Below are 11,795 nucleotides of genomic sequence, written 5' to 3'. Positions count from 1 at the left end.
TTCTCCATCTCCTCATTTCACAAGAAAGAATGTGCATCGTCAATATTTTTTTATGCATGGTAATGTCCTCCTGGATACATCAACAACAATTATTATTTTATTCAAGGAAATACCATGATCGCTTGCACGAAAGAGATACTTACATCGATTTCTTCTTCATCGACACTGAGTTCGGGAATTACTTTCCAAGAACCGAGTTGCAGACCATTAATGCTCGACGGAGCAAAATTCTGAGGCAAATTAGCAAATATTTGTTTTGAGATCATAATTACGCGGATAAGAAAAAGTCATGATGGAAGAAGCATTAACAACTCACTAAAGAAACAGTTGGGGACTGTACACTGTTTGGTAGCATCCTATAATATTTACTTCTTGGTTCTCCACCCCGGGGGCTTTCTTCCATTTCCTTGAAGTCTACATCTATCTGAAATCTCACTACACGATCATCCTATGGTAAAATTAATGAAGTGATTAAGATACGATTATCATGTCTCTATAAAACTCATGAGAAGAATACTTACTTGCAAGCATCCGGAAAGCACTTTTCGTTTATCGCCACTGGAAGGATACTTCAATCTCGATCGAACAGAAATCGTCTCAACAGAAGGAGGCTCTTGTACCAGGGTTTGAACAGCCATTACAAAATCATGTAAACGTTCAAGTTGCTGATTCCATAAATCTATATAACCTTGAGTTGCGTAGGCGGCACGGTCAGAGCAAGGGTACAGATATTCACGCCCATTCAAATGCGTGCAATCTAAAGAAGCTTTAAGTTCTTCAACTGATGGTTTTTCTTTCCGAACATCCAGGACACACTGGTCAAGACCCATTTATCGAGCTGCTCTATCGATGTTATATTCCTCCACCAGAAACTGTCCATGTATTACTGATACTAAGTAACCAGGAGTACAAATCAGTATGAAGGATCTCTCACCATCCCTCAGGTCTGTACCGGATTTCAAAATAACATTTTCTTCAGAATCATTAAAAGTGATCAACTGTGAGACAAAAGAAGGAATGGATACCCAAGGATGAAAATTAAACTCAGACTCATTGTCTAAGACACTGGTAGACACTTGTTGTCAAAGGCGTGTCTTGCGTCGAGGCTTCTTTATAGACCAGCCATAATCCTGGCAATATCCTTCTCAGAGAGAACACAACGAGTATCAACATTTGGTCCTTGCAAGATGCTACGAGGGGTTGGTGCATAATTCTTAAAGCGCTCCCACAATAAGGCTTGGAGAAAAATTGTATTAACATATGTTTCAACTTTCATAAAACCATTGGAAACATTGGAATCCATGACCAATGAGTCTAAATTGGAGAATAGTAAACCCAAGAATAGACTACCAACGGGAAGTTTCTCACCTTGAGCTATGTTAATGGCAAAAGGAATCACAAATGGTTTCAGCAAGTTTCCATTATCTTCAAATACATCTATAGACAACTACAAGCACAAGAAAGCAGCAATGTTTAATATGCCGTCCACAGGTCTTTCAAGAGTTCCATCTCTCGGCCACCAATGCCTCAACCATTGAGCATAACAAGATTTGCTGGATAATTTGTTAATATCATGCATCGTAGCTGTCAAGACATCAAATATTGCATTCTCATCTTCCGAAAGTGTTGCAGGAAAATTACCCGTGACTGGAAGATGCAATAAAGCAACCACATACTCTAAAGTGATGGTAAATTCTCCCCACCTACATATGAAAGTATGAGTAGGAATACACCAGTGAGCGAGCAAAAATATTATACCTCTCACATCGTGGTAAATCAGCAAATATCCAGCTGCTTGAATAGCTCGTGTCACCTGTGCACGATCTAACATGGTTCTCACATGATTATACCCCAACATATGTCTTGCCCATCCGGAGAATTCTGTTAAAGGTTTTCGGGAAAGCTTGAAGTCTATGTGTGAAGCGGCATAATGCCCTCCTTGTAGACAGAATCGGTTGATCGCTCGAGGAGACCATTCCTCTCAAAGATATTATGAACATGTTTGTCTCGATGTCTAGGAAACTTCTCATGAGAATTTATTCTTGTGTTTTAAGAAGGATAACTAGAGTTTGGAATACCAATTATTGTGAGTACACATAGCTATTGCCAACAATTTCATCTTGCAATGTTTTTAGATTTATTTATTTAAATTCTAAAGTTTATTTGGAAGATGATTTTGCAGTAATTATTGGTTTTATATATTGCAAAAACTTGTTATGGGATATGTGTGTTTGCGTCCGTGAACTATGATTGTCCCATATATGTCAAAAGTTAAGCCTCGTATGTCATTATGCAAATATTGATGAAGGATATGATGCACTTTTGATTGCAAAGATTAAGTCTATTATATGTTTTTATGCAAACATTGAGGAAAAATAGAACGAATCTTTGAATATTCCGCAGTATTGATCTTTTCCTGCTCCACTTCTATGTGAAAGTAATGTGCGGCTCCATAAGTTCTCTTGTTGAGCATTTTCATTTAAATTAATCATGGATTTTCTCGTGGTTAATTTAATTGAGTATCCTGGACACAAATTATGTGATTTGTTAATGTCCAAAGAAATCCTTATTTTCTTGTAAAAGTAAGGTCGCTCTTGTTGTTCTTTCGGGAATGCCATTTTATGGGGGAAGAGTTCTTAATTGAACTTGTGCTTAATTGCCAAATCCTTATGGGTAGTGCGACTATGGAATATTGTAGGAGTTTTCTTGTATCTTTATTAACTCCTTTATGAATGTATTTATTTTCGATTATATGATTACATCTAAACAAAGTTGATATGTTTTCTTTTGGTCATGAAGTATCTCCATGATAATTTCATTATGATCCCACTAGTTTTCGTACCTTTGCCAATTTTATTGATAAAAAGGGGGAGAATTAATATGTAGTTCACACTACAATTACATATGTTTACAGATCATTATGTAAGGGGGAGTGGTTTTCATGTGAGATGAAGTATTGACTAAGGGGGAATGATACATATCACCATAGTATTTTTGTCAAATTTGTGATACAATTAGATTATGATGATGTGTAATAATACTATGACATTGTATGACAATGATTGAGAGTTATTGTTTTCTCATTGTTATATCTACGGATCTTCAACAACTATGATGCTGAGTTGAACACGTTTAGAATCACTTGAGTACTTGGAAATGACGAAGATTTCGAGTAATGTTGAAGAACCAAGGAAATTAAGCATTTGGATGAGAAGCTACAAAGTTTATTTATTTTGTATTCCATATGTATTGATGGTTTTTTCAGTAAATTACAAAGGGGGAGATTTCTCGGTCGAACTCACAAGCTTTGTTATCTCAAGTTTGTTTTTCAAGTTTAGTTGTCAAAACTATAAGTCTTGATTTCTAGTCTACTTATATCTGAGTCTCGGATTAAGATAGTAAGTGTAGTCGAGCTTTAGACTTCACGGCGTTCATCGATTGAATACAAAGAACTACTAAGGGGAGCTTGTGAAACTTCATCAAAAAAAGGTATGTGGAAATTTGAACTCATCTATCACTCAAAAGTATATCTACTTCATATCCTATTTGAGACAAAAGTCGTATAGCTATATAGACTTCAATTATACACATTTGATATTTCGAGCTGAGTTTAACTCGCTTACATATTTCTCGAAATATGTGTTGGTAAGCTTTCGCTTTAACCAAGTTCATCTTATATACTTGATGAAAGTCAAAAGATGATCATGTGAAAATCGCATGATAATATCTTACATGATTTGTGTGAGACAATCATTTGATGTAGACTCGAAATGTTTCGTATTGATCATTCGATCACTTGAAAATTGCTTTGAAGCTAATAGTTTGTGTGAAACATCTATTCTCGTCTTCCGAGAATGTTTCAATGATTGAAATGAGAGTTTATAACAAATAACCATGATTGGATATAACACAGTATGCATACTTGTATGCTAACTGTTGCAAGTTATTCCAAGTCTGGGAACCATGGTATACATACGCGTATGCGTACTGATTGGTTTAGTGGAGGTCCGGGAACTAAGTACGCATACCGGTAGGCGTACTGGCATGAGTTTCAAGTTCCGCGACTTAACTGAGTTTGGTGGTATGCATACCCGTTCGCATACTGGCGAACCCAAACTTAGTCCGACAACTTAGGTATGCGTAAGCGTTCGCATACTTGAGTAGTTTATGTTCTAAAATCGGTTTGTTCATGAACTAATACATTTATATAACAAGGAATGCAATATTTTGCAAACTGTGGCTATAGTGTTCATGAATTGATTCGAGTGAGTCAAAATCGATGTTGCTTCAATGGTGTCTTGTATACTTTTATGAGAATATAAACAATTGAAAAATTTTATAACTAGTTCATTTGAGTCATTTGAACTAGTTATGGTTAAGATGAATATGGTTTATATGAAAATGTTCATATGGATAACTTCGGTTAACTATTGTTGAGCCAACAAAGGTGCACAAGTTTAGGTACGGTTACTCATATCTAAATGAAGTCACTTTTCATTTGTATGTAACAAGCTAAGTATGATCTAACGGTTGAAAGATATTAGCTTGAGTCTAATCAGGTTTTCATCTAACGGTGAATATTGAATGCTTTGTTACCAAGGTAACATTGATTGCAAACCCTGATTTGAAGACTATATAAGGGAGAACTCTAGTAACTGGGAAACCTAATCCCCACACCTCCTATGTGATACTATTTGCGACTAGAGTCGATTCTCCTTTAAACATAGGTTTTTCCAAAACCTTGTAGGTAAATGACTTGAAGACTTCACTGGGATTGTGAAGCCAGACCCAACTATTTTCTCTGTAGTTGTGTGTTCTAATCTTGTTGTTTTCTATCGTGATTGAGTACTATATTATCTAATATTGGCTCGAGACTTAATCTCCGATAGGCAAGATAAAAAGTAGTCACAAACATCTTCGTCTCATCGTTTATGATTCCACAATATCTTGTTCCGCTACCATACGGTTAAGATTATTGTGAGGTGATTGATATTTCTAGGTTGTTCTTCGGGAATATAAGTCTGGTATATCAATTGGTTCTTGTTCACCTTGATTTATCAAAAGACCGAACAAAATTCATAGGTATATCTGTGGGAGACAGATTTATCTATTCAATAGACTTTTCTGTGTGAGACAGATTAGTTTATCAAGTCTTCGACTTTGGGTAGTAGAAACTCTTAGTTATGGGTGAGATCAGCTAAGGAAATCAAGTGTGTAGAGTCCTGCTGGGATTCAGAGACGTAAGGAGCGCAATTGTACCTTGATCAGTGTGAGATTGGTTAGGGCTCAACTACATTCCATTCCGAAGTTAGCTTGGAGTAGGCTAGTGTATGTAACGTCTCAATACAATGTGGTATTCAAATCTGGACTAGGTCTCGCGGTTTTCTGCATTTGTGGTTTCCTCGTTAACAAAATTTCTGGTGTCTATGTTATTTCGTTTTCGCATTATATTTGTTTATATAATTGAAATATCACAGGTTGTGCGTAAGTTCAAACAATTGTGCATCCGACCTTTGGGTTGTTGATTAAATTGATTGACACTTGGATATTGGTTTTTGATACCGTCCAAGTTATTTCTTATATTCAATCGGACTCGCAAATTTCTATTTGTTTGATTGCAGATTGAATTGAGAAATTGAGATGTAACTCGTAGATATACTTTTCTTAAGATTGAGTCTGGCTGTCTAGTTGATTTACTTGAAAGTATATAGGAGTTAGTCCATACAGATTGCTAAGTGAAATATTGGGTGTGGTTGTTAGACCCCCGCTTTTTCAGCTAGCTTCCAAGTGGAGTGGGAAAATTTGACACGGTCACTCACGGAAGAAAATTATTTTGTAAATGAGGGTATTATGTTTGAAAATTTGGCTAGTTACCTAGAGGTTATGGAGTATTTGAAAAATGAATTATTGGATCCCCAACAAATAAAAATTCGTCAGTAGGTGGTTAAACAAGCATAAACATTATGACAAACCCAAGTTGACGATGAACTCTATGAGGATTGTACATCACGAACCTTGTCGGATGATACAAACGTTCATTGTAGCTTGAAACACTTGAAAAGATGAGTTCGTCAACTCCATCATCATATAGATTTATCTACGGGTCAAACACCACCTTGTCCACTGTCATAGTATCTAAATTTGTAGATGGTGGTTTTTTGACAAGGGAAAAACTTGTAAAAATCGCTTTTGAACCTACACCAGAGACATATCTATAATGATATATACTAGAGCTTCACCCAGCTGAACTCTAGGTATTATATATATATATATATATATATATATATATATATGTCTATAAATATGTATAAATTCCTGACCCGGCATCAGAATTATAGTTTCGTACTTCTACATCATATTCCACAAGAGAATTGAGAATGCGTATCCTGCTAATGGCCATACTGGCCTTCAATATGCCTGCAAGATTTTAGAGGTTCAACCAGCTGAACTCACATTATTTTATGCACGACCATATGAATAGTAATGCATTGATCATCCTACATTGATGCTGCAATTATAAATATTCAGAATAAGCTACTACGTTATTCTGAATTACCAGGGCATAATATTTGGAATATTACTTCGAGTCGGAGATCTTCCACGGCTGAATTCCTCGAATATGTTCTGTATGCTACAAATGAAGTGCCAACGCCAACATGGTCGCACTCCATAGCCAGGCTAATCTGGTTGGGTCTCATAACCTAGCCATGGCCACTGATGTCCTAGCTATCCAACTCGCTATCCAGGTCGTGGCCACCAACTATCTGGCCAGGACGTGGCCACCAACTTCCTAGCTAGCCAACTATCTAATCAGGCCACGACCTCCTTGTCTTCCTAGATATCCAACTAGCTAATCAGGCCACGACCTCATTGCCTCCCAGCTGCGGCCTTATTGTTTCTCATTTTGGCATGGACCACGGATACCTTGCTCTAAGCCTATCCTAGCCGGACACCTTGCCTCTCAGGCCGCATCCTCCATGTCTTCAGGCCTGACTTAGCCTAGACACGCCTCCTTGTCTTCAGGCCTGACTAACCATGACCACGACCTCCCTGTCTTCAGGCCTTGCCACAGCCTCCTTGTCTATTATCCTGGATAACCATGTCCACGGTATCCTTGCTAGTTGTCCTAGCCTGGCCTGATCACGACAACGACATCCCTATGTCCCGGCTTGCCCTATCTATATAGCCATGGCCACCTTGTCCCTAGCCTACCTATCCAAGGCCACCTTGCCTCTTAGCCAAGTCATGTCTTTGGCAAATGCCTCCTTGTCTCTCATCCTAGCCTAGCCATATGTCCACGACTATATTTCTCCAAGCCTAGCACCCATGTCCATGCCGACTCGACTATCTATCAATTAGGTCGAGCCCGCGCCACGACTTAGCTAGACATTGGGTTGGCGCCCATATCTTGGTGACTTATTATGGTTAGTTGTTTACGACGCCATCTTATGGCAATCTCGTTAGTCACACATACTCTTGGATATAGTTGTCTCTTCAAGCTATGCCGACAAAGTGTGGCTAGTCTAGGCTATTATTCAGTCAAGTATCGTGATAATCTAGATAATACTAGAAACAAGTCCATGATTCTACTAATTCCTACAAGAAATAAAAACACATTACATGGGGGAATTATTTATGGGTATTAGTCTGGTGGTTTACAGCAACGTGCGGCATGGAAACATCCCATGATAAGAAAGTTACAAATAGTGGAAACAATTGAGAGCGGTTAAAATAAGTGGATAAGTAATGGAATGATGGTTTACGGGTTTCCAGAAACTTCCCTAACATCATGGGTGTAAGCACACCATTATCCCACTATCTCCATCTCTCCATAACCCCCGCTACTTACGAGGAAACAGTGAGTGTTCCCTACAACTATAAATAGACTACCTTGTCTATTCAGAAGAAGAACAAGCTTATTATTCCGTATCTCTTCTTATTACATAGTTCAATAACCTCACACCCAACTCAATCACTACTGATTTCCTTAACTTTCTTTGCTTCCCCCCCCCCCCCCCCCCCCCAAGATCAACCCATTTTTCTCTTGTAACCGAAGCAAAAGTGAACGACCAACTTCTTGGTTTAGGCTCGTTTTGTACGATTTTGATTTTCAAACCTAAAGAAAGTACTTTAACAGTACATTGTTTTACCTAGGAGCGTTTTTTTGGGTATTAACAAACTTGAACCTAAAAACTCGGCCATCAATTTTTATTTTTGCTCCTGTTGAACTCTATCTATAATTGTATGTCTAATACTTTCTTCGTCCATCAATCCATTCTTTTCCTACTATGAAGGGTCTTCAAACTTTTACCTCAAACTCTTCAATTTTATCTTTCGTGCAATGAGGACTGCTTTCATTACTCATTCCTTGTTTCTTGCGCTTTTGGCTCTAACTTTGGTTCCAGCACCAACTTCAAACTCTTCTCCGGCCATATGCTTTCCCAGATCAAGACATCTTGATCCAGCTCATAAATCTTTTAAAAATGCATGGACTTGTCAAAATCTTCAATGACATCTTTACCTTCCACAGGGAACTCAGTCGTAATTTGAATAGCATCATCCATGATGGTAGTCACCTCGCCGGACGTGAAATAAAAAATGGAGATTTCGAACCAAAATATTTCTCTAAATCCAAAAAAAGTAATTAACAATACAAAAATCCTTCTGTGCATACACAATTACAGGCCATAACCCCTAAGATTTTATCAACGCTACAATCGCTTCACATTCTCTATCCAACGACCAAAAAGGGGTCGTTTGATGCTTCAGTTTAGGGGCCCTTTATATGATTCTACCCAAAACATAAAAATGTCGAAGATACATAAAACAATGACAAATAAAGAAATTATGTATATAATTTTTGAGAAATGTTTTTACCTATCGAGCACATAATCTTACAGGCGATGAAGTTTCGTAACCAAATAAAACTTCGACCTATCTCTAGGTAACCTGTTATAGGGGCGGCATGGTTTATTAGAGGGGTGGCATTCTAATAGGACAAAAAGGGTCATTACATGATCATTCAAGGTGTCCCTTATAAAAAAACTGGAAATGACAAATTAATCCTCATAATTGATAATCTAGTTTAATGATGATAATCAAGTTTAGGGTTAATGATTAATTTCACTTATATTAACTCAAAATTAAAACCAAAATCAGATTTTTAGAGTTAAAAAAAGTTTAGAGGAGAAGGTCAATCTCAATCAATTGAAAAAATTAACCAACAAAATGAAGAACCATGACCTGAAAATGATCGGGTATACTTCTAAATTAGTCCCAACTAGCTTTTTGTTGCTCAAAGATATCTAAAATACGTAAAAAATTCATTTTTTTTACATTTTCATAGCTAATTACGGTTGGAATTTTGCTCATAATCAACCATAAATCGAAGTTACGGTTCGTAAAAGATGAACTACCAACCGCAACTGGTTAAATTTGAAGAAAAACCAATCGTAAAACCAGTTACGGTTGGTAACCAATATGCTCGATACCAACCGTAACTCATTTACGGTTGGTAACCAAATGCTCGATACCAACCATAATTGAGTTACAGTTGGTAACTAAATGCTCGATACCAACCGTAACTGAGTTACAGTTCGTAAACTAAAATGGTTACCAACCGTAATTGAAGAAAATTCGTAGATATAAGAACATACGGTTGGTAATTGAACTATTACCAACCGTAACAACATCAAAATATCCAGTTACGGTTCGTAATTGAGTTAAAATCAACCTTAACTCACATAAACCCAGAAATTTCAATTTCAATTTTCATCTAAAACCCTAATTTTTGATAGAAATTAAACTTAAAAAATCGAACAAAATAAAGCAAATCGTAACTGGGTTTTCAAAACATACCTTATATAAGTCGTTACATTACCCTTGATTAATTTTCGAATCGTCGATTAATCGAAGATGATGAAATTTTGAGTTTTAATGGAGGTTATGGTTGATGGGAGGAGGAAAAGAGAAGAAGAAAGAAAACAAATTTTCAATTTAGCTTTGATTTAGGTTAAAAAATGGGGAGAGTAATCTAGTTAATTTACACCCTTTATAGGACAACCCCTAACCAAAAGGGACATTACTATCACACTGCCGCTCCTCTAATAAACCATGCCGCCCCTATAACAAGTCACTACATCTCTAGGCTCACCACAAGCACTTCCATCCGCCTGGGGCGGCAATAACTCCGTAGGCTCAATTATTTGTTTTGCTAAAAGTGAAGATGGATACCTCTTCTTCTCTTTTCCTTTATTTGTAGGTTGAACAAATGAAGGAACACCGTTTCTATCTGTTTCTTGAATTTCATTTATTTGTTGAGAAACCACAAGCGTACGTTCACTCACTTATTCCCTTGGTCCACCTATGCCGAGTGCACCTTTTTTCCCTTTGCTTTGAACCCAATGAAAGCTTTTTATAAGAGGTTAGAGTCCCCTATGCCTTGGTTGTCAATTCCTAAAACATGTCAACAACTATGTTTAATACACATATATAAAGTAAACAAAGATCAAAAAATAAAAAAATTGGGATGCATAAGAATCGTAAAAGAAAATCTACCTATGGTTTGAAAGACCAATCGTTGGCAAACTCAGAAATACCTACAGTTGGGAAAAGGTTTAAGTATAACTACATACAGTTGGGACTATATTTTTTAGGAAACTAAACCTACGATTTTGGAACACCGACCGTAGAAAAGTTCAGGGCTACCTATGTTGGAATGTCTATTCAAATTATAATTACCTACAGTGGGAATTGTTTTGCTAAATTTTTTTCACGTACAATTGGAACATCAACCGTAGTCAAATTCAAGGGTCACCTGCGGTTGGGATTCTTTTGCAAAATCATTACTTACGGTTGGGATCATAATTTCTTGAGAAATTTACATACAGCCTGGAACCCAACTATGCATATACCTACTTGATTTCGGGGAAGTTCTCTACGATGGAGAATTCGTCTTTCTCAAATTATAGAATGGATGCAAAATATTAATGTTCCAACCATATACAGTTCTCAACTAAATTTTGAAACCTAATTTCGTCGAACTAATCTATAAATGTGAACTCTTACTTGTAAATTAACTGGTGTTTGAATCCCTTGATTGTTCAATTCTTCTTCGTCGTTATTTGGTAGTAGATTATTTGAAAAAAGTGATCCAAATTTTGGATCCTTAGTCTTGGTTGTATTTGTCTCCTTCGCTCTGATCAATCTGTGCAGAGTGGGTGCTCTATTCAGCAATACAGGATGCCCTTGCATAACTTCTTGAAGTATTTCCCTTACAATATGTTCTTTTTCCCTCATTTTACTTTTAACAACTCCTATGTTTGAAGCAACCTGCTGTCTGATTAGACCACGAATTACAAATGCCTGGAAAAGCTCTATTGCTATTTCGCGGGGTAATCCACATCGATGTAATGGAAGTGAGGGGCCCACGACAATTATGGAACGCCCCGAATAATCGACATGTTTACCAAGCAAAGTCTCACTTTTTTTGAGGGGTTTACAGCTTGTTGCTAAGCTACCCGCGTGTGATTTCAACCTTCGAGGTTCTTTATTTAAGGTATGTGGTAACTGGACCACATGTAGAGGAAGTTTAAAACAAAATAGCGTAAAACAAGAATTGGAAGTTCCGATCACCTATGTAAAGGTTTAATCAACGATGAATAATAATTTTGAGAATCGACGATTATTCGTCCTTCGGAAAGAAGAAGAGGAAAAAGAGGCGACGAGGGAAGAAAAGGAAAACTATTTTTTCTTTTAATTTGAATTTAGGTTTAGGAATTTAATTAAATTCATGT

The sequence above is a fragment of the Papaver somniferum genome, chromosome 8, assembly GCF_003573695.1.
Source record: "Papaver somniferum cultivar HN1 chromosome 8, ASM357369v1, whole genome shotgun sequence".
Classification (NCBI taxonomy): domain Eukaryota; kingdom Viridiplantae; phylum Streptophyta; class Magnoliopsida; order Ranunculales; family Papaveraceae; genus Papaver; species Papaver somniferum.
The sequence above is the reverse complement of the archived record's forward strand: the minus strand, read 5'-3'. Positions refer to the sequence as shown.